General features: G+C 45.1%; 1 protein-coding gene across 2 annotated transcripts in view; it reads left to right on the top strand.

Moving 5' to 3' along the window:
• The window catches only part of PVALB (parvalbumin), a 43,639-nt gene that overhangs the window by 8,690 nt on the left and 12,043 nt on the right, over window positions 1–22,906 (top strand). The window contains exon 1 of one of the 2 annotated variants that reach the window (XM_083701212.1): window positions 14,837–14,993. The exons of the other annotated variant lie outside the window; for it this stretch is intronic. The gene's annotated coding sequence lies outside the window, so the exon portion shown is untranslated. Of the gene's footprint in view, window positions 1–14,836; window positions 14,994–22,906 lie in introns of those variants that run through there. 2 annotated transcript variants of the gene reach the window in all.

Genomic DNA, 22,906 nt, shown 5'->3' with positions numbered 1-22,906 from the left:
GATATAGCCCACTTTCTTGTCACTTAAGGGGAAAAAACTGTTGACCAGTGAAATATTGCTAAGGTGCATTGCCAGCTGACGGAATCCTCACTCATTGCCTCGTGCTAGTTTTAGACTTCCTTAGCCAGCACTTTTCACTTGGGATGTTGGCAGGAAACCCCCCGGATCAAAATTCTGGGATCAGAGCTATGATGTTCTCCTTAGTGCAGCTCCGGCCATCTCCTATATAAGCACCAGGATTTTAAAGGCTGCAGTCATGGTTAAATGCATTTGCACTGCTCAAGCTGGCTTACAGCATTTTTAAGAGATATAAAATGAATGCATTTAAAAAAACCATACCAGAATCTTTGTAAACATCTATAATCAATCCAATTTTGCTTTGTACTATGAATAGCATCTGGGACCAAACGAATGTTTTGCAAGTTATGCTCCCTGTTCCACATAACTAGTAATGAGGGTATGTACCACTTTAGAACGTTACAAGTTCATTTTGATTTAATTTCTCAAAGCTTCTGGTGTTTGTTTTCTCTTACTCTTATTTAAGATGCAGATGGCCATGATATGCATATTCACAAATACCTAGTTTTCAAAGGAATTTGAATTGGTCAGTACTCCTGTAGCCAATCTGGTGCCCTACGGATGTTTCAGACTACAACTGTGTAGCTCTGCTGGCTGGGACTGATGGGAATTGTAGAAATCTACAGAAGCACATCAAAGCATCATTACTGTAATGCGAAAAAGCAGCAAGATAGTCCAAATCGGCCAGCGCTTCTCAGAATTAATGTTATGTGATGATCTTATTTCCTCTCCATTATTTAAAGGGCATACTCTGCCAAGCCCATTTTGCATTGGCCATTCTCTTTCTTACAAAGATGCTGCTGACCCATAAGCTCTGCTGGCTGGGGATGATGGGAGCTGTAGTTCAAAACATCTGAAGGGCACCAGGCCTATGCTCACCCTTTGACTGAAGATGCCATTAGGTGCCACTATGAAGCTGGTCAGTCCAGGTGATGGCAGTTGCATTCAGCAAACCTAAAAGGGTTGTGACAGACTAAGATGTTGTTATGAGTTGGGGGGGGGGGGGTTGGCCACATGCCAGAATCCCTTCTGCAGGGATTCAGTTGCTGAATTAGCCAGCCAAGGGCCATAATTGCCCCCTAGGTTTGGGTCTTTAAGGTAACAAAGGAAGTAGCCCTGTGCCAGAGGGCAAATGGGTGGGCCTCTCTCCCTCAACTGTCTGGTAATTAGAAAGACAAAGAGTCAGAGGTGAGGTGTGTGAGGTAAAAGTAAGAAGCCTGCAGCTGGTTGGGTAGCTGAGAGATGGAGCCATGCCTGATTTCTGCTTGAATCCAAGGCTGTGGCTATGGGAGAAGCAAGAGCTTCTTGGGGTGTTAATGCTGCGAGCATATATCACAAAGACTCCACTGTACCTCATTCCAAAGGAAACCCTGGGGGAAATGCCCAGAACCCCTGGAATCTCGCACCACTCAAGGATTGGGGTGGCATGAAATAATATATTCCACCTTACACTATCATCTGATCTTGTGCACACACTTTATAATCCACCTCTTCTGTCCTTGAGGAATATACATTCAAAAATTACAGTGAATGCATAGGCAAGGGTAGTCAAACCATGCTTTGCTGTGACTTGAGCTATATGAAGTTCAATAGTTGGCTGCTGAACAAAGTGATTTTGAACAGATCATGTAAAAAAACAGAGAGGCTTTAGTTGATTGTGATCATTTTCTCCATCTCAATTTTGTAGGTTCATTTTATCACTACATGGATATATACATCCAGTGCTTTTTTTCTGGGGGGATGCAGGGGCACACATACCCCTAAACATTTTGTGAATCTTTGTACTTTTGTCCATTTACTGTATTTATTTTTCCCAATTTGAACTATAAAATGGTGATTTTCTTGAGTCAAAATGAGAGTACCCCTAAACATTTTGGGGGGGGAGAGCACTGCATACATCAGGTCAGACCATGGATCCATGGTGTACTGTAGCATTGTCTACCACAAGAATGGGGAGCCTGTGACTCTCCAGATGTAACTAACTAATATATCACACTGACATTGTCATCCCTCCATGAAGTGGCCTCAGTTATGCTTGATGTAACTGGTCCTCATTAACTAGAAGGCAAAGGAAGTGCGGAAGAACTGGCAGACAGCTCTAATGACCAGTGCAACAGGTTCCCACTTAGTCATAGCAGCATAATAAAGTCCAGCATGGAAGAAGGGGACACTTTGGGCAAAATTTGCCTATTCATTTTCTCATAGTGCCCATGTCCACCTGTCACAAAAAAAATGGATGCATGAGAGAATCCCAATCAACTACTTTTCCCCTGATTGAAATCTTTTTAATCCTCACTCAGTCTCAAGTAGGCAGGGGGTTAAGCAATGTAGCTGGCTTCTGCTGAGCTAGTTTATACTGGCCTGGAAACCCTTGCAGCAATAATTACATGGGCTTTTCTAGCCTGGTGTGAATAAAGCCACAGTGGCAATTACACCAAACATCTGGTGTATAAGCTCCTTTTTGCTTATAGAACTGGCTCTTTTCCATTCATTTATCCTCTCACATAAAAAGCAACCGATAAGCTCCCAAGTTCCTGCACTTCCCTTCCTCAGAAGGAGGCTGGGGAATCACACACACACACACACACACACACACACACACACACATATATATGGACCCCTGGACGGGGTCGAAGGCAACTATGTCAAAGGCAATTATGAGGTTGCAGCGCTCATCTCGCTTTCAGGCCAAGGGAGCCAGTGTTTGTCCACAGACAGCTTTCTGGGTCATGTGGCCAGCATGACTAAACTGCTTCTGGTGCAACAGAACACTGTGACGGAAACTAGAGTGCATGGAAATGCTGTTTACCTTCCCACCACAGCGGTACCTATTTATCTACTTGCACTGGTGTGCTTTCAAACTGCTAGGTTGGCAGGACCTGGGATAGAGCAACAGGAGCTTAGTGGGGATTTGAACCATCGACCTTCCAAACGGCAAGCCCAAGAGGCTCAGTGGTTTAGATCACAGCGCCACCCACATTCCCAATATAGAATGATACTGCATCCCTAACCAAGTATGCCACCTAATTCCATACATCTTAGAAGATGAAGCAAAGGGGGGGGGGGTGTAAATGGAGACAGATATAATTTGAAACACCCCCGTGACAGTGTATCTATTTCTCCAAAACAAACTAAAGAAAACCCCCACAACAACAACAACAAAAGGTTCAGGCAGGCCATGTTTAAAGCATGGAAAGAAAAAGTGAGGAAACTGTCCCCAGCCCTATCCCCACTAATTCCCCATGTCCACCACCCCCCATTCCACAATGCAATCTAAAGCTTCCAAGTAAAGAAAAGGCAAGCCAAAGGTTTTCACCACCTAACAGACTTCTGCAAAAAGGCAATCCTATATTGATACAAGAAATACAAGTCAAACTAGGAAAGACCCAAATACTCTGGCTGACCCATTACCAACTACAGTTCACTGAATGAACCCTAGCTGCTACAAGAGTTATTGACATCCCTACTTTTCACATCGACACCACACTATGGAACATCACCATCAGGTTCACTAACTGTTTCTCATAGATCACCTAACCTACCGATCCTCAGAGGCTGCACCCACACTCAGAACTCCTCTTCTGTGGAACCTGCATCATTACTCCAGCCAGCACTTATACAAGATCAAGGCATAAGACAGGACAGAATACCAAGCTGTAAAAGTTCCCCCTTCATACCCTTGAAGCAGCTGCAAAATGGGGAGAATGGTATGCATCCATGCTTGCAAGCTGTCAATGAATTTGTATTTCACAGGCAAAAGGCAACGGTTATTTGTTTCTTTCCCCCAGCTATTGATGATATTACAGAATGTTCACAATTGTTTCAACTGCTCAGAGTGAAGGGTTGGGAGTCAAAAGTCACACACTGAAAATTTCACATGGGGGGAGTTCACAAAAAGAATTGTATGATGGGGGAAGGCTGATTCTCCACATGCTGATTGAGAACAACCCGCCAATGTCTGGGTCAGTACTCTCTGTGATATAAAATGAATTATGAAAAGGAAGAAACAAATTTCCCATCACAGTAGTGACCCACTGGGGACCTCATATGAACAGCCACATTTCATGATCAGGTTTTGAATCAGGTTCCAGGAGGGTAATAAAAGCAATAAATCTTTCAGAATATAAAATAGGAAATAAATGCCTAGGAAGAAGCATAAGGACTTAAAGGTTGAATCCTACATAAAAATGTAGCAAGAACATAGTCTTACTGGGAAACGCTCATGTTGAAAAGTGAGTATCATAATCATCCAAGAAAGGTGTTGATAATAAGTTGGAAAGGATCTTGAGGGAACGGGTCTGGAATGGAAATCCTGTGGGGGTAGATTGATGGAACTTATTCTGATAAAAGGATATTTAGCGGTTGATGATGTTAAATATGCAACCCAGTCCTATGCGTGCTTTTTCAGAACTATGTCCAGGTACGCTCATTTGGGATTATTCCAAGGTAAATGTGCCTAGGATTGCAGCCTTACAAGGATTTCAGAAAGAGACAATCGCATTCCCTCTCTGCTAGGTGTATGGCAAATTATTGGGGGGGTTTTCACTGCAACGGCAAGGCTGGCTGTCTGAAGGCAGTGCAAACTATCAGCAGGCAGAGGCATGGGTAGTTTGGCAAATACTGTAGGCAGTCTTCACTCTGAGGAGCCAAAACAGATTCTGAGGCTTTTTATAGTGCCAGGTGGAACCTCATCTGCCTTTTTCTGTCACCTGCTGAAATAGAAGCTATAGTACCAAAGCGCAACATAGGGAAGGTCGTCAGCTCCCTTTTATGACACGCTGTCATGGTGGTGCAGAGAGTAAATTGCCTACATCTGGTTATAAGAAACCCCAGGTTAAGTCCTCTGGCACCTTACATACAAGAAAGTAGAAAAGGAGTGGGAAAGCTCTAGGCTTTCAAATGTTGTTGGACCCCAACTTCCCTCAGACCCAGCCAAAAGTTATGGATGATGGGAATTGTAGTCTAGCAACACATGGAGGACTACAGGTTCTGTACCCCTGACGTAGAATTAGGTTATATTAGGGGGAGGATTATATAGGGAATGGAATGCGAGAGATCTTCTACTTTGCAAGTTTTCAAGCAAACACAGGGAAGATGATTCTTGGAACAGAAATAGGCAACATCAGATGTTCATAGAATCAGGGGAATGTAGAGCTGGAAAGACCCATGGGGGTCTTCTTGTCCAACCTCCTGCAATGCAGGAATCTTTTGCCCAACGTGGGGCTCAAACTCAGGAGATTAAGATTAAGATTGAGAGTCTCATGTTCCACTGCTGTTGGGCTACAACTCACATTATCTCGAGTTAGCTTATCCAGCAGTGGTCATACATGATGGGAGTTGGAGTCTAACAACATATAGGGATTGAAGTCTGGGCTAAATGACCCCCTGGGTATGTTTCTGTTCTGTGACTGTCTTTTATATGCAGAAAGATGGTGTGACCAAAGAGCACAGAGGCTACAGCTTGCAGAAAGAGGGAGGAAATGATATTGCAGAGTGTTGAGAGAAAGAGAGAACAAAAGAAGGGAAGGACTGAGAAAATAGTGAATGGTTGCAAAATACAATGGAAACTATTTTGTTTGCAAATTATCTCCTTTGTACTCTCCTCTGCAAATGGACATCAAATTTTCATGAGATGTTCTCAGAATGTTCAGGTGTCTGCTGAATATTCACAAAATATCTGGTGTCACTATTTGACAACTAATCATGCTTTGATTTAGATATTTGACTTTGCAGTTTGATTTTAATGTTTGATATTTGACAGTATGTGACAGCTGCCTGTGTCTGATAGTTTATGACAAATCAAGGTTAGATCTATATCTGAACACAGTATATATACAGCAGCATTGCACACAAGGCCACTAAAGTAATATCAATAGTTGTTGATGTTTTTCCTCAGCACTGCTTCGGAATATTAAAATAGGCTAGATGTAGTTCAGTATCAGGACTTCCTGAGAAGCATTGCATACTACCAGTTAAAAATGCAAAAAAAAATTCCATGATTCAGGACATTCACAGCAAGGTTAAATTCATTCCATGAGTACCTTGTTACACCTTCCTATGCAATGAGATATAGCAGCAACAATATGGATGTGGGCAGTGCTTTTTTCTGGGGGAACACAGGGGTATGCATGCCCCAGAACATTTTGTGATTCTAAGTTTGGCCTCATTGAGGGGCAATATTTCAATATGAGTAGGAAAATGAGAGTACCCCTAAATATTTCTTTTAGAAAAAAAGCACTGGATGTGGGTAGCTCAGTTGGTTAAAATGTGGTGCTGATAATGCCAGGGTTGCAGGTTCGATCCCCAGAAGGGACAGCTGAATATTCCAGCTGTCCAGCAAGGGGTTGGACTAGATGATCCTCAAGGTCCCTTGCAACTCTACAATTCTATGATTTCTATGATATAGAATTAGGCTGCATTCACATGGCAATTTATTCTGCTTTCATAATTTCCCCCCTAACTGTTAAGTTCAGTATTATATTTGCACTGCCACATGACATTAAAGGCACTTCTGGAACTATAATAGAATATAGTGTAAGTTTAATTTCCATATTATTTGCTTCCAGAATCCATTTGCAAATAATATGAGTGCTCAATTTGACTTTTATTCTACTATACACCCACTATAGTTCTGGAAGTGGCTTTTACATTGTGCAGAAGCTCAAATGTGGCAATTAAAAGCTAGGGAAACTTCATGGAAACAGAATAAGCTGCCATGTGAATGAAGCCTTTTTCTGTTACAATTCTAAAATTATGGATCCATCACCGCTGAAAGGGGAGTCCAGACAACTCTGAGTCGTGAATGGAATTGTCATGCCCCCTCATGCTGACATGAGTGCTCCCTTCATATTATTACCAAACGTTCAGCCACAACAGAGCATCATCACCAGTGTGTCAGCCTCAAACAGAACTTGGCTGGTAGGCACAATGCATCCTCTTCCTCACATGTTCACTAAATGGGGAGTGTGGAGTCTGAACAACTCTAAGAAGTCTATTGTTTATTTATTTAAATTTCTATGCTGCCCTTCATCTGAAGGTCACAGGACAGTTTTCAATATAAAAAACCACAAAAATGCATCACATAGTAACAAACAAAAATAATACACAGAGAGAGAGAGAGTTTAAAATGCCATCAATTGTTTAATTAGCCAAAGGCCTGGGCGAAGAGGAATATTAGATACTTTACGCAAAACTTCAAAGTCTTCTTTTCAGACTAGCTTGCAAATCCTGAATTTGCTAGTTGGAGCTGCAACCTTAGTTTGCCACTTGGGTTCAAAGTGGTTATTTTTTTGGCTATTTATTTATTTCAGAAAATTTATATGCTGCTTGATTGTAAAAACAAATAAACCTCCAAACAGTTTGCCAAACTTACGTTTTGCATTCATTATTTGTTGTGGCTTTCTGTCTTGTTTTATTGCTGGCTGTTATTTTATTGAAAGGTGGACCCGAAATGTTTCAACCAAAGAAATTAAGCTGCTGTAAGATTAACAGCCATGTGATGTCTTCCAATCCGAGCCATTTGCACAATGGTGTGCATTTCCCTCACATGATCCCAAGCATAAAACCACAACTAAGAGTAGCAGACAGGGGAGGGGGGTATCTCATTGTGAAGAGATGCAAAGACATTCAATTTCTTGGGCCTAAGATTTCCAGAAACAGGCAAATGAGGCAATCTGACAGCAGCATGATTTCAATGGGAAGGCAATGCTCAGCAAGGCTGAAAGGACCATTATTGGATATATTCTAGATTAAGGTTACCAGAGTTTTTTTCAATGAATTAACACTTTAATTAATTAATTAATTAATTAATTAATTACTACACGTTCGGGACATTGATGCTGCAGCGATGGTGGTGGCAGAGGAGCAGCTGCCACCTTGACCTCAACCACCACGTTTCCCCTTCCTCTGAGGCTTCTATCTCCTTTCTCCATGAGCCTGGGCAGCCCCTGAGTTGTCGGTTCTTGTTTGGTAGTGGTGGTGGGGAAGCGGTGTGCGGTGGGTCAAGCATGGAAGGCAGAGAAGGAGGGTTGAGAGCGGCGGTGGCAGTGAGGCTTGGGCAGTGCAATGCCTCTCTTCCCATCGGAGCAACCCCAATCCCATTCCTACTTGCGTGCAAGCAGGAGGGGGCAGGGATCCCTCAGCTGGGAAGCGAGGCTTCACACAGCCTTTCGGAGCAGCCCCATCCCAACTCCTACTTGTGTGCAAGCAGGGGGGGGTAGGGATCTCTCACTTAGGTAACGGGAAGCCCGCCTTCCCAGCTGAGAGATCCTGCCCCCTCCTGCTTGCACACAAGTAGGAATTGGGATGGGGCTACTCCGAAAGGCAGTGTGAAGCCTCCCTTCACAGCTGAGAGATCCCCGCCCTGCTTGCACACAAGTAGGAATTGGGAGGCTGCTCTGATAGGCAGCATGAAGCCTCCCTTCATAGCTTAGTTGCTGGGGTCAGGAAAGGTGGAGGCAGCCCGGAAGCTGCATCTTCGAGCCCCTGCACCACCATCATATGGGGACTTCCGAGCTGCTCCTGAAGCCAGCCAGAGCCAACTGCTCTGGGCTGCTAAGACCACCGCTGCTGCATTTCCCGGGGACGTTAGATGAAATCCGGGGACATTCTGGGGATGGAATTTGTCTGGGGACTTATTCGCAAATCCGGTGACTGTTCCCAGGGATGTCTTCTAAAAGTCAGAGTTAGGATTTGATATCCTGCTTTATCACTACCCTAAGGAATCTCAAAGCGGCTAACAATCTCCTTTCCCTTCCTCCCCCACAACAAACACTCTGTGAGGTGAGTGAGGCTGAAAGACTTCAGAGAAGTGTGACTGGCCCAAGGTCACCCAGCAGCTGCATGTGGAGGAGCGGAGACACGAATCCAGTTCACCAGATTATGAGTCCACCGCTCTTAACCACTATACCACACTGGCTAGTTGTTTATTTCCTTGACATCTGATGGGAGGGCATTCCACAGGGTGGATGGCACTACCGAGAAGGCCCCTGGTTCCCTGTAACCTCACTTCTTGCAGTGAGGGAACCGCCAGAAGGCCCTCGGAGTTGAACTCTCAGTGTCCTGGCTGAACGATGGGGATGGAGACGCTCCTTCAGATATACTGGGCCGAGGCCGTTTAGGGCTTTAAAGGCCAGCACCAATGCTTTGAATTGTGCTTGGAAACATACTGATGATTCTATGATCAGGGCACTGTGGAAAATTTAAAAAAGGCAAGTGGTTTGTTGCTTGTCCTGCAAGTTGTAGCACTTTGGTGCTGGCTTCCCATAGCCACTTCTGCCAGGGGAGATGTCTATTGAGCCATGTCAACAATCACCCAACAGAGGCTGATGCTCATTGAGACTGGTGGGCATTAGGAATGTCTGACTTCACCCACTGCTCACTGGATCCCTCTAACACCCATCTCACAGAGAAGGGTGGGACCTCAACGGAAAATGAGAAGGGTGCCTCTCTAAGTGTGCTTGAGTGAGGTGTGAACCAAGAAAAAACATGCAAAAATAATGAAACCTTCATTTATTGAAACTAAATAATAAAGCATATAAACCACACAGTGGAGTGTTGTGACTAAACTACGCCAAGCCACACAGGGATAAATAAAACTGCAGTTGCTTTAGTTTATAGATCTAAATGTTTTGAAATGCCCTATGCTAGAAGAAAGAAAATGAGAGGTTTGGGAGTATGATGTGTACCATACAAATTCCCAGAAAATAGAGGCAAATGGTTAGGTTTTACCTTTTTCTGGTTCTCACTGAGGAACTCCTTGCCACTGGAAGAATGCAAGTGTGCAAAAGAGGGCTTAACCAGAAGCAACCAGAAGGTTCTGTGTTTCTCAACTCTGCACTTGAAGCATCAGAAACCCCTCTCCAAAGCTGCCTGGCTTTGAATCTAACAAAAGCTGCCCTTGTGCTCAGAGTGAAAGAGGCATGATGGATCTAATTAACAATTCAAAGACTATTTAACAATTCAAAGGAAAACAGCTAATTAACAATTCAAAGACTAACCACTTCAATACACTTTTACCTCTTATAGCTAGATGTGTGTGCCTGAGGGAGGGTTTATTTAGTGACCTCAAATGATAGCTGACCCATGATGAGACTATACTCTCCTTAAGGTCCAAATTTTTATGCCCCTGGGTAGATGTGCAGCTTCACTTCAGATGCCTTAACATGTTTTTCAATAAGCAACCCCTTGATCTATTCCTAGCTTTGCCATGAATAATCTATAATCAGGAAAAATTAACTTCTAGCCAGGACTAGATAAAAAATCATCAAGACATACATCAGGGGCCATATTTCAAGTCTGCCAATGTTATTGTCTGTTTGTTGTGCTGCAAATAAAGACAGGATGCTTGTGTTCACGTCATATAGTATTTAATGGAGATAAAAGGGTGGGGTGGGGGACAGATGACAATATATCACAGGGTACACATGGCTGTACCTGGCCTCAATCTACTGAAATGAACCAGATTCTGGAGCTATGTGTCATCCTCACATAGGACAGAGCAGGTGGAGCCAGAGGATCTTTCTCTCCATCCTTAGAACTAAGGAGGAAGTAGCTGGCAGACACTGGATGGAAGTAAGAAAGCAGATGGGTGGGAGCTGTTGGATGGGGTTTATAGGCAGCATTAAAGTGGAAATTTTGGGATTAGGCCATGTAGCCTTATTACTGTAACAGACTGGATTTCCCTCCCTTTCCCTCTTAATTAAATGAATAGTGCAACAGACTGTGGATTAAGCATACAAATAGTGTTTACTTACATAGAATCTTGTACTTGATGCCAGCGGTAACAGTAATGAAAACAAGGTGGGCAAATCCAGCTACTAAATTATAAAATTCATATTTGACTTCAAAATGAAATCTCTGCTTGAGCGGAGATCATAGAGACATCCGTCTGCCTGAGAAGCCTTGTGAAAAAGAGGCTGAGTTCTGAGGCAGGGGGCAGTAGAAAAGATTAAACTCTTTTGTTCTTTTCCCACAAGAGAACTCAAGGGAAGTGATGTCACACAGTGCCCTCTCTAGAAATCAGGAACTGTGTGAGTCTTAACCCTTTTGTATCCTTTTTTAGCAAACACACATTGTTAGACTTTGGCTGCATATTCCTACAGGAATGAGGACAAACTGAGTTAGTGGGGCAGTGCCCCATTCATCATAACAGGACAGCATCTAGTGCAATACCCTAAACTTTTTGCCAGCCCGGCAAATAATTTTTAATACATCAACACCAGTCACAAAGTTCAACTGAAGATTAACTGTTGGTATTATTTGTTCTCGCTACTGACAGGATAGTTGAATAGAAGGCTAAGTGCCAGGAACCCCCAAGCAGAGTGCACCCTGAGCCCGGTACTCTTGTCTCCTCCTGAATTGGCCCCTGCCCCATGGTATCTGCTAGGTTGGGAATGTGGTACTCCTATCACTTTGAATGTGGTACTGTTTCCTCCCAGGGTTACAAAGTCCAAAAGTTGCTCACGTGACAAGACCCCAGTACCAAGAAGTTTGAGAAGCATCAAACAGTAAACCATTGTACAGTGACCTCCCCCTTCCATGTCCATCTAATGTCACCACCTAGACTGATGTCAGAGACAGTTTTCAATGACTCCTAACTAGAGCTGGATTCATAAGGGTGACCTAGAGATGTCAAATTCTGCATCTCATTCTCAGTCCTGCCAGGTGGAAAAAGTGCTTGCTGGCTCGTGAAATATTGCCAGGTAAATTAGCATTTGACAGAGTCCTCTCCCCCTCTCCCTGGCTGATGGGAGTTATAGATTTTCTTTCCTTCACAGAGAGCTGCGCTGCCAATAAGCCACACTGAAGGACTGCTTTCAAAGGGTAAGGAACTATTTCAGTCTGTTCCTCTGATTACCCATGGATTTGGGTGGGTTTTTGTGTGCTTGTGTAGTATGTACTGCTCAACAAAACTCCCACTGAGTAATGCTGCTTTCTATTAGAGCAGCAAGCCTTGCATCCTGGCTTTGGGATTTTCAGCTTTGGAACTTCCAGATGTGCATGCTGGAGCCATCCATTGCTGCAGCTGTCCAAAGTAGCAAGGAAACCAGTGCTTGAAGGCAGCTGATTTTATACAGATGCATCTTGCACTGGCTTGCAAGAGGGGAAATGGAACTCTCCCTCCTCCCCCCTGTTGTCAAAGACAACAAGCCTGCAGATAAATGTGATTAGCAATCACCTGTAAGTAATAGAGGATCGCTCCACAATATCCCTCCCTAATTCAATGGAAAACAAATTTCCCCATTGCCCTAGGGATTAAAATCAAAGTGCACACATATAAAGAGGGTTGGTTTAAGCTGCTTGTATATGTGGCAGGTCCATGGAACCCGGGGTGTGTGACATAATAAACAGAGAAGAGGTAGGGAAACTCAGGCCCAGGAGCCAAATGCAGCCATCTCTGTCTGGCCCTCGGAATTCTCCCCCAGCCACCCACTTCACTGGCTGTGCTTTGCATTCAAGGTGCCTGACAAGAAGGTGTCCTTGAGTTCTGATCATAATACATTGCAAGGGGTTGGACTAGATTGGCCTTTGGGATCCCTTCCAACGCTACAATTCTGTGATTCTATGATTCCTGAACAGGGCAGCCCTCATACCAAATGGGCCGCAAGAGTACTTCAACATGGAACCCATGGGTTGCACGCTGCCATGTCATGCAGGGGCCAAGGGAAGCGAGGCCGAAATTTGACGCCCTCCCCATGCTGCCTTCCCAAAGCCAGATAAGTGAGGTGCCAGACTTTGGGGAGAATGCACAGGGCTCTGGCTGGGTCTGAGAGCCTTCCCAAAACTGGGAAAGTACTAACTAGGCTTTGGGAAGGAGACTGGAAGACTCTAGGACCCTTTCAGAGCCCTCACACCTCCTCCCCAAATCCCAGCACCTTGCTTACCCAGCTTTGGGAAAGAAGCACAAGGGCTGGCAGGGGAGGGGGGGTGGAGTGTCAAATATTGCCGAGGGCCACCAAAAAGTCCTTGAGGGCCGCATGAGGGACTAGATTAGTTAACCTTGGATCAATGCGGTCTACGGGCACCATTTATTTAATCAGGGGTATGTGCATCAGTTTCCTGCGGACACCGCGCCCAATAGAGGGAAATTATTTGCATGGCAGCACTCATTCATCTGAACGCACTACAGTGTACTGTGACTCCCCCACACTCACCTAGTTCTGAACAGAGGCTGTAGATCCTATCGCAGCATCTTCCAGCATTGTTGCTATCACAGGAATGTCCAAGCACTCTGATCTTCTTGACTTATAAAGCTAATGCTAAAATCCTCAGATTGGCTTCAGATGGTTGGAGACCTGGGGGGCAAAAAGGAGGCAAAGGCGACTTGCACTTCCAGTTCCAGCACACTCTCAGTAACAGGAAGTGCAAGGTCTGCTCCTTAGTACTGGGCTCAAGCCTGCCACATGTCCAAGAGACCACCAACAGAGATGAGCAAAGGCAGACTTCTGTATTTGGTGCATGATGACTACGAAACAGGGATAAGCAAGACACTTTGGAGAAGGGCAAAGGGAGCAAAGGTCCTCTGGCCATTCATCTTTACCATGGATAATGAGGATACTATATGTCTGTAATTTACAACTGGGGTTAGGAAGAAAGGACCACAGCTCAGGAGCAGGTGCTTTGCAAGCAGAAGGCTCCAAGTTCAATCCTGGGAATCTCCAGTTAAAAGGATCGGGTTACAGGGGATGGGGAAAGATCTTTTCCTGAGACCCTGGAAAGCCAGCGCCATTCAGGGCAGAGGGACAAGCAGTCCGATCCTGGTAGGAAGCAGTTTCCCACTTTCCTAAAAGGACTTCTTTTCCCCCTCCATTGTTTAAAAGTTCCTAGCCCTTATGACTGGGGAAATGAAATTGAACAATTTTAAAAAAATTAGAAGCCAAAAAGTGCTAAGCAATAGCATGTATGTATGTATGTAATTTGTATACCACCCTTCATCTGAAGATCACTGAGCTGTTCACAACATAAAAATACAAAATGAGAACGCAAAATACATAATAAGACAAAAACAAACTAAGAAGCCCCTCTCCAAAAACATAAATAAGGCAACCCCCCCCCCAATTTCAAAGGTCATAGAAGGCCAAAGGCCTGGTTACAAAGAAACCTTTTAGCCTGACAACTAAATATATGTCATGAAGCACTAGGCAAGAACATGTAATATTTGTATAATTCTCTTCTTTCTACAGAAAAGTTCCATGGGATGAGATGGTGTTCCCTGACCCTCCTGGTGTCTAGTAGAAGCCAATTAAGCAAATACATACAAATTAGCTTAATTTTCATCATTATTATTATTATTATTATTATTATTATTATTATTATTAGTTGTTGTTGTTGTTGTTGTTGTTGTTGTTGTTGTTTCACAGATCTTTGCTTTTCCTGATGCCCAGTATCCGGGGGTGAGTGTTTTGAGCTCAGATTCGGCTCTATAATACATCCACCACCGTACCTGCCTTGACAGAGGCGCGGCTCTGCCCTGGTTCCTTCCTCCCCACCCAGGTGTGGCCGCTCTGCGCGGGGGCTCCTCCAATCAATCCCATCCTCCCTCCCGTTTGGCACACAGTTTAAATAGCCGCGCGGGGACGGGATGTCATTTCGATTCTCCGGGGACAAATAAATGGAAGTTTCATCAGAGCGTCCCGCCAGATTGCCGATGTAATAGGTTTCGGGAGCGAGAGGAAGGTGGGTGCCAAGGATTATTAATAGTGCCGCTTGATTAGTTAGGGAAAGGTAAATGTGATACTGCCATCACCGTCCCTGAGTATCTGACACCGGCGAGGAGGGGGACATCGTCTTCCCGAAATAGAAGAGGCAAGGAGCCTATATAAGTGGGGTGCCCACCCGGGGTTTCACCTTCCTGTGTGAGCACCTTCAAAAACCCAACAGCCTTTCCTAGCGCGCCTGGCACAAACATTAGACAGGTAAGTTTCAGGAATGGAGGCAGAGAGAGTGGATCCCGTTACTCCAAGAAGGATTCATCTGTGGGTTTGGGGGACGAGGGGGGTGGGTCTCTAAAGGTGCGGTGTCTCTCTCTACCTGTAGGGTACAACTCTCCCACCCCAATAAAACAGAAGTATCCCCCGCGTTAGAAGAAGCTCGGGGCTGCTTCTTTTTTCTCCTTCCCCAGCAAGGCAATCGGAACAGGTGAAGGGGGGAAATCCAAAAAGGAGGAAACTTCAAAGGGAGGAGGGAGGAGAGGGCGGTGGAACTGGCATGGGGAAGCGAGAAGAGGGATTCATTGAGAAAGCACGGGGAGGGGAGGAATAATTCAACCAGGGTGTGCCTTAAAAAGACCTTTTTTGAAGCTAGAGAGAAGGGCGGAGGCGAGCATCTGATCTCGGTGCGTATTTGTGCGTGGAAAGTCCGAGATCAGGGAACTTTGAGTAAGGGATTGTCAAGCGCCCTCATCGGCTGCCTGTTTAGCTGGATCCTCGTGCTCTCTTGTAACCCCGAAGATGATGGCAACCCGCATGTTTTGGGTGCGTTTTGCCCCCGATTTGCTCTCGGGGATATATTTTTCTTTCGTAAAAACCCTGCATATAAACGTGAACAGCACTTGCCACATTTCTTCAGGGGAAGAAGTGTGTGTGTGTGTGTGTGTGTGTGTGTGTGTGTGTGTGTGTGTGTGTTTAAAGTCTAGTGTGCAAAGTTTGGAGATGATTTCAAAAGAGGCAGGCAGGAAAACTGAGAACTGCAAAGATGAGGCAGGCGTATTCTTCCATCTCTGCTTGCGGCTTGGACCAAAAGCGCTCCGGTGTCAAGATAGAGACAGCGCAGAGCTGAGGGCCTGCGGAGCGTAATGCATGCTGCGGCGGTGCTCTTGAAGCCTCAGAGGTTCGAGCCCAGCTCTCAGTTTGCAAAAACAGGAAGAGAAATGCTTTATGTTCGCTTTTCGTGAGTGCGTAGGTGATAGAACCCTGTTAGCTTTTCCCACGCCTTACGCTTTACGTTGCCCTACTTGAAAGAGGCTTCCCCACTTAACCCCAAAATAAGTTGGACTGGAGCAGATTGCACAGATGGTTACTAGAACAGTTGTTATGTAGTTTTAAATTAATGTAAGGTCCAGCATTTTTCCTTGCACCAGTTCCTTAAAGCCTAAAGGAACGATTGTTCTCTGACGAAGAACCCTGTGTTATTCTAACGCTTGCTTTCCTAACTTTGCTTGCAAAGGTGGCTCAACTATCGCCGACATTATTTGGTTTCATGCCAAAGACCCGCCCTCCGCTGGATTTTTCTTTATGTAATTGCTTTACTTTCTTTCTAGTCCCCCCTTGGGGGCGTTGGTAACTCCTTGTTAACCTCGGAAACGGGAGCAGAGGGATAAGGGCATCTCCTCGGCCTCCTATCACCTCCATCTTTCCTGTTAAGTAAAGGCTTGCGCAGGAGGAGCGCCAGCCTGGTTTGGCTACTTGCGGATGGGCTAGCAAAAGCAGAGTAGGCTGGAGGCGGGCCTCGGGTTGCAGTCCTCTAAAGGCCATCGCACCTTCAGCTGAGCGGAGTGGGTGCGAAACTCGAGTCCCGCTCGTAGCAGCAGCAAGCGTCAAGCCGAGCATCTCTGCGGTCTGGCGGGCGGTCAAGGGAAGATCTGGCGCACCGTGACCCGAGGCGGCGCCTGAGTGCGAGGGGTTGCTGAGTAAGGGCCTCGGCAACCAGGGCAGAAAGTATCGGGTGTATCGTAGGGAACAGGTGCTGCTGCATCAACACCACCAAGCTCCTTCCTTCCCGCTTCTCTCTCTCTCTCTCTCTCTCTCTCTCTCTCTCTCTCTCTCTCTCTCTCTCTCCTTCTTTCTCTGGATGGAAAGACGGAGTTTTCAAGCAAGGGTCTACTTAGCCGCCTTCTCCAAATCGGGAGCGGTGGGGGGCGATTGGGAGAGAAAGAGACCGAAGTTACAGCCTAGGGTGCTTTGGAGGGAAACCAGACGCCACGGCGACAGGTCAAACTGTGTTTAAACCAGGATCTGCTGACACGATCGTGTAGGAAGAAACGAGGTGGGGGGCTCTGGTTTTAACAGCAAAAGGGACGCGCGGATAAAGGGTGCAAGTGAAACTTCTCCCTGTCCCCATGGGCGTCCTCACTGCTTCCGCGGAGACCCCAAGCATTTTTCTCTCTTCTGTACTGAAGGGGGGGGGGCAGGGTAAAGCACTGGGGAAAGAGAGGCAAACCATGGAGAGTGATCTGCATCCCCAACACGCCCTTTCTCTGTTAAAATAGGACCTCAAGATGTGATTTGTTGTGGACCACGTTTCTGCCCGACAAAGAGTTCTGTGTCACTGGAAAACCTGCATTCTCCTACAGATCCGCAATAGAGCAGCGATAGTTTTACACACACACCCCTATTTTGCAACCTCATACCAGGCAGAGGAACAGCTGGTGGTAGCATGAAAGTTATGTTTGACCCGAATTTCACACGGTTTGGGAGTTTCACAGAGCTCTTCCTCTGCCTTGTGACAGCAAGCAGTGGCAGGAGGAGAACCATTGCGGGTCACCTTCCCTGGGTGCGTTTCCTATGTAGTTAGGTGTGTTTGACAAGAGCTAGGGAGGGTTTTCCAGAGGCAAACTCGTGTGGACCACATCAGATCTGGATTGGATGCTCCATGGCAGTTTTTTCTTCAAAGTAAAAGTGGCTGAAGCACTTTTTAAAGGGGTATTTAATGTTGGGTGCAGTTTGGCCTATGAAGATGATTGGAAACTCCTGGACTGGATGAGAGTGCATAACGGGGAGAAGAGGATGGATAAAATCCCGGTCCTCAGCTTCCTCTACTGTACTTCTGAAACTGCTTCCTCCTTGAAAGCATAGAAGAGTGATGTGGCCCACAGTAGCTGCAAAAAGGGTTGTCATGTTTTAAAGTGGAGCAGGAGAACCTGTGGTCCCTCCTGATATGGTTGGACTCCAAATTCCATCAACCCCAAGCAATCACCGAGGATGATGGGAGTTGTAGTCCCAATAACATTTGATGGGTAGCAGGTTCCTCACCCCAGCCCTGCCTTTAAGATTAAACATGCATATATCACAGGTTCTTCTAAGCATGAACCTATAGCAGTGCTAAAAGGTAAAGGACCCCTGACAGTTAAGTCCAGTCGCAGACTACTCTGGGGTTGTGGCGCTCATCTCGCTTTACAGGCCAAGGGAGCCGGCATTTGTCCGCAGACAGTTTTTCCAGGTCATGTGGTCAGCATGACTAAGCCGCTTCTGGTGGAACACCGAAACCAGAGCAGCTCACAGAAATGCCATTTACCTTCCCGCCAGAGCGGGACCTATTTATCTACTTGCACTGGTGTGCTTTTAAACTGCTAGGTTGGCAGGAGTTGGGACCGAGCAACAGGAGCTCACTCCGTTGTGGGGATTCAAACTGCTGACCTTCTGATCAGCAAGCCCAAGAGGCTCAGTGGTTTAGACCACAGCGTCAGCGTCACCCATTTGCCGTTGCCTACAAAATCTTATGGAAAATAATAATAATAAAAATATATATATTATGCAGAAGAGTCGCTCTGCTGTTTCATATTGTTAACTTCAGCACAGAAATGACTGCCAAAGCCAGGGTTATGCTGTCAGATCCACAGCCTTGACAGTCTGCTACAGCCCTGCCCTATGAGTCTCTTCCTGGGCCTACTGCTGACATAGGTATCTCTTTAGATCCCAGTGATCTTGGAGCCCCGCATTGCATTTTTATTGGAAGCCATAAAATAAATGAGGCGTTCATTCCCCAAGGATTGATTTCAGAGTGTTGGAAAGCATTTCTGCACATTGTGAGCAGCCTTTCCAAGAGACTCTCTTGTTTTGGGATCAGCCCCTCCACTGAGGAACTGCAGAGAGGCATGTAATGCCCGTTAGCATATTCTCCCATCCAGATCTTCCTCTGTTTGCTAGCAGATGGACATATTTACTGTGTACCGTTGAAAGGCAGCTTGATCCATCTGTGGCCTGCCTTGCAGCAAGCATGGGTGATGTAGAGGCCAGTGGGCTAGTGTAGATTGCAGCTACTTGATTCTTCTGGAATAAGGCAAAATTAGCACAAATAGAGCCAAATGTTTCTGCAGAAAGATCACTTATGGCAACACAATGGCCAAGTGGTTTGAGTACTGGACTAGCACCTGGGAAACCCAATTTCATTTCTCTAATCATCAGTGAAACTCACTCGAGTGGCCTTGAGCTAATCACTCTCTTTCAGCCAAACCTACTGTGCAGGGCTGTTGTGGAGATAAAATGAACTCATTGGAGGAAGAATGAGATATAAATGTAATAAACAAGCAAACAAAAGGAGACCAAAGAATGATATGGCAAAACTGCATATGGAAATTTTGTTTGGAGACCGACACAATTTAAAGGCGCTTCTGTGTTAATGCCAGAAGCCTCAAAAACAAAATGGAAACATTGGAATGCTTGGTACTAAAAGAGGATAGGTGTGTATTAGGGACCTGGTGGAACAAGGAGAAGTCAACAGAATACAGTTTTCCCTGGACATAAACGCTATAGAAAGGACGCAGAATCACTGTGGATGGAAACGGCAGACTCAGAAAAGTAATATAATATTTGGAGCCTACTGTCACCCCTTGACCACATTTCTGAAGGTGATATTGAGGGAGTGAGAGAAAATAGAAAGAGTTACATGGCTCCCCTCAGTGGTCAACACTTAGCAAATGGTGCCACACAATTTATTTCCTGATTTCCCACAAAGCAGATGTTTTCTTTTACGTTTTGGGCTTCTTTATCTTCTGCTGATTTTCAACATAGCATACAAAATTCTACTTTTCATCTTTGTAATTGCTTTGCTCACATGGATCTCCTGCTTTGGCTGCTATGTTCCCACTCGTTCTTTTCTGGAATAAGTGTCCTTCTTTCTCCTCCTCTCTGTTATCAGTTCTCACTTCCAGAATGCGATTACTTTCTCGTTTGGGGATCTGCTGCTCCTTTGCCCATGCTCAAATGGCTTCTTAAAACTCATTGTGTCTCCCTCCCCCTCTCTCTGCCCAGCTTCTATCCCCTTCTCCACTTATCACTGCTAAACACTTTTAGTGTTAATTATTATGTATTTAATGCACATCCCACCTTTTCTCGACGGAGCTCAAGGTGGAATACATGGTTCTTCCCTTCTTCATTTAATTCCCACAACAAACCTATGAGGTAGGTTAGGCTGAGAGGCAGTGACTGGCCCAAGGTCACCCAGCTTTAATAATGTTTTGTTTATTTTTCAGCCAAATCACACAGTGAGCTTTGTGGCCTAGTGGGGGATTTGAACCTCTAACCCCTACCCCACAGTGGCTTAGGGATGATACCTTTGCAGATCAATATTTTATTGTTTTAACACTGAAAAGCTGAGATTGCTGTGTGCGTATGTGCTTTACTTACTGATGTGTCTTGCTGTCTTATCTTTTACCCTGTGTTCCTTTTGGAGGAAGGGCAATTTATAAATGTACTAAAGAAAGAAAAGAGTTAATCTGTTTATAAATGATATGATACGAGGTAAGCAATGAGATGGACAGGTCTGCAGATTATTTGCAGTTGGGGGCAGAGTACATTTCTGTTTCCTTTTCACCCAGTTTTGAGAGCTCTTTGCTATCTGATAACCAAGCGGACAGAAAGAGCTCTCCAAGTTGGGTGAAAAGGAAACTATGGTCAAAAAAACAATGATATACACTTCCAAGCTTGTTTTCTCCTGCTCTGGAAGGTAGGACTCGAACCAATGGCTTCAAGTTACAAGAAAGGAGATTCTGACAGTAAGAGCTGTTCAACAGTGGAACACTCTCCCCCTGGAGGTTGTGGACACTCCTTGGAGGTTTTTAAACAGAGGTTGGGTGGCCATCTGTCATGGATGCTGTAGTTGAGATTCCTGGATTGCAGGGGGTTGAACTAGATGACCCTTGGTGTCCCTTCCAGCTCTAAGATTCTATGATTCTATGATTCTGTATACATAGGATGGTTCTGAACTGGCTGACAGTCATCAAGAAAAAAGATATTGATGTTTTGATGGATACGCCACTCAGTGAGCAGCAGGTGTTTTGAAAAATCAAATACTGAGTTGTATTCAGCTAACTTTGACCCACTGAAATTAATGACCAATGGCCATGTCTAATTTGGGTCTATTAATGTCAATAGGTCTACTCTGAATAAACATTAGTTGAATGTTACCCTCTGTGTTAGGGGTCATTAGGAAATGATTGAAAATCAAATGCTGTGTTTCAAGTTGTGTTTATAAAAAATCTGTAGCGCATCTGAAATATCACATGTGCTTCTGATCGCTTAATCTAAAAAAAGATATCCTATAGCTGAGAAAGATGCAGAGAAGGACAGCCATGATTATTAAGGAGTTGGTTGCCCTTTTCTGAACCTCCCCTAGTAGCAAAGGCTAAACCATTCTGAGCTTTTTAGTATAAGTTTAGGGTGGTTGCATGGTCAATATTTTTAAAATCTTGAGTGATGTGCAGTAAGTGCATTTGTTGTTGTTTAGTCATCTTAGTCGTGTTCGACTCTCCGTGACCCCATGAACCAGAGCATGCCTTGGAAACTCTCACATTCTTCTCAAAGCTTCTCCTTTTTTATGTCCATTGAGTTTTCTTGGCAAGTAAGTTCATAGGGAGACATTTTTCTTGTCATATTAGAACTCAGTGACACCTAATAAAAGTAAATGTGAGAAGATTCCTGTGGAACCTGCTGCCACAGGATGTGGGCTTTGAAAATGATGAAATTCATGGTTATTAGCCATTATTATTAACTCAACAGATCCTCTATGACTGCAAATTGTCTCAATATCAGCTGCTGGAGGGCAAGCAAGGCAGATGTCTCCATGCCCTGTTTGTGAGCTTCCTAGAAACATATGGTTTATTCACTGTTAGAACGCTGAATGAAATAGATCCCTTGGCATGATCCAACAAGCCTATGAAGTACCGTAGTAGACTCTTGTGAACCCCAATGCTATGCATATTTACTCAGAAGGAAGCCATACTGTATTCAGTGGGGTTTTACTCCTCAGTACAGGTGGCGCTGTGGGCTAAACCACAGAGCCTAGGAATTGCCGATCAGAAGGTGGACAGTTTGAATCCCTGCAACAGGGTGAGCTCCCATTGCTTGGTCTCTGATCCTGCCAACCTAGCAGTTTGAGAGCACAAAGTGCAAGTAGATAAATAGGTACCACTCCAGCAGGAAGGTAAACGGCGTTTCCGTGCGCTGCTCTGGTTTTCCAGAAGCGGCTTAGTCATGCTGGCCACATGACCCGGAAGCTGTACGCCAGCTCCCTCGGCCAATAATGCGAGATAAGCGCCGCAACCCCAGAGTCAGCCACGACAGGACCTAATGGTCAGGGGTCCCTTTACCTTACAGGACAGCAGCTTGGATCCTAGAGCACACCGGAGATGCTGTGGTTCACCTGTAGGTTTTCTACTGTTTCCATTGCTGGTTTGCTAACAGGTGGAACCACCACAAGGTGACTGGATGGGAAGAAGCAGGTGATGTTGGTGGGGTTGTACTTTATATAACTGTGCAGAAAGAGGGATTTGGAAAGGTGTGCAGGGTTGGGGGAAAGCTACACCTGCAGAAATCCCCTCCTTTCTCTAGAATCAATAAACAAAGTCTCCTACTTAGAGCAGGGGGACTTTGACTGGAGGGCTTGGATTCAAATCTTCACAGTGATAGTGAATTTTGGCCAGTCAGTAAGCTCTGTTTTAAAAAAAACGGGGTGGGGAGCTAAGCTCCACCACAAAACTTATTTATGGATTTGGTGTGAGGATTCATTGGGAAGGAAGGAGAGGGGAAGCTATGGCCCTCAACCTAGAGATACATCCTACATCCCTCCCTCCCGTCCAGGACAGAGGTATCAGTCCCAACAAAGATACAGGTAG

Source organism: Podarcis gaigeae, assembly GCF_964106915.1.
Source record: "Podarcis gaigeae genome assembly, chromosome: 10".
Lineage (NCBI taxonomy): Eukaryota > Metazoa > Chordata > Lepidosauria > Squamata > Lacertidae > Podarcis > Podarcis gaigeae.
Note: the sequence above shows the minus strand (reverse complement) of the source record. Positions and strands in the feature narration are given on the sequence as shown.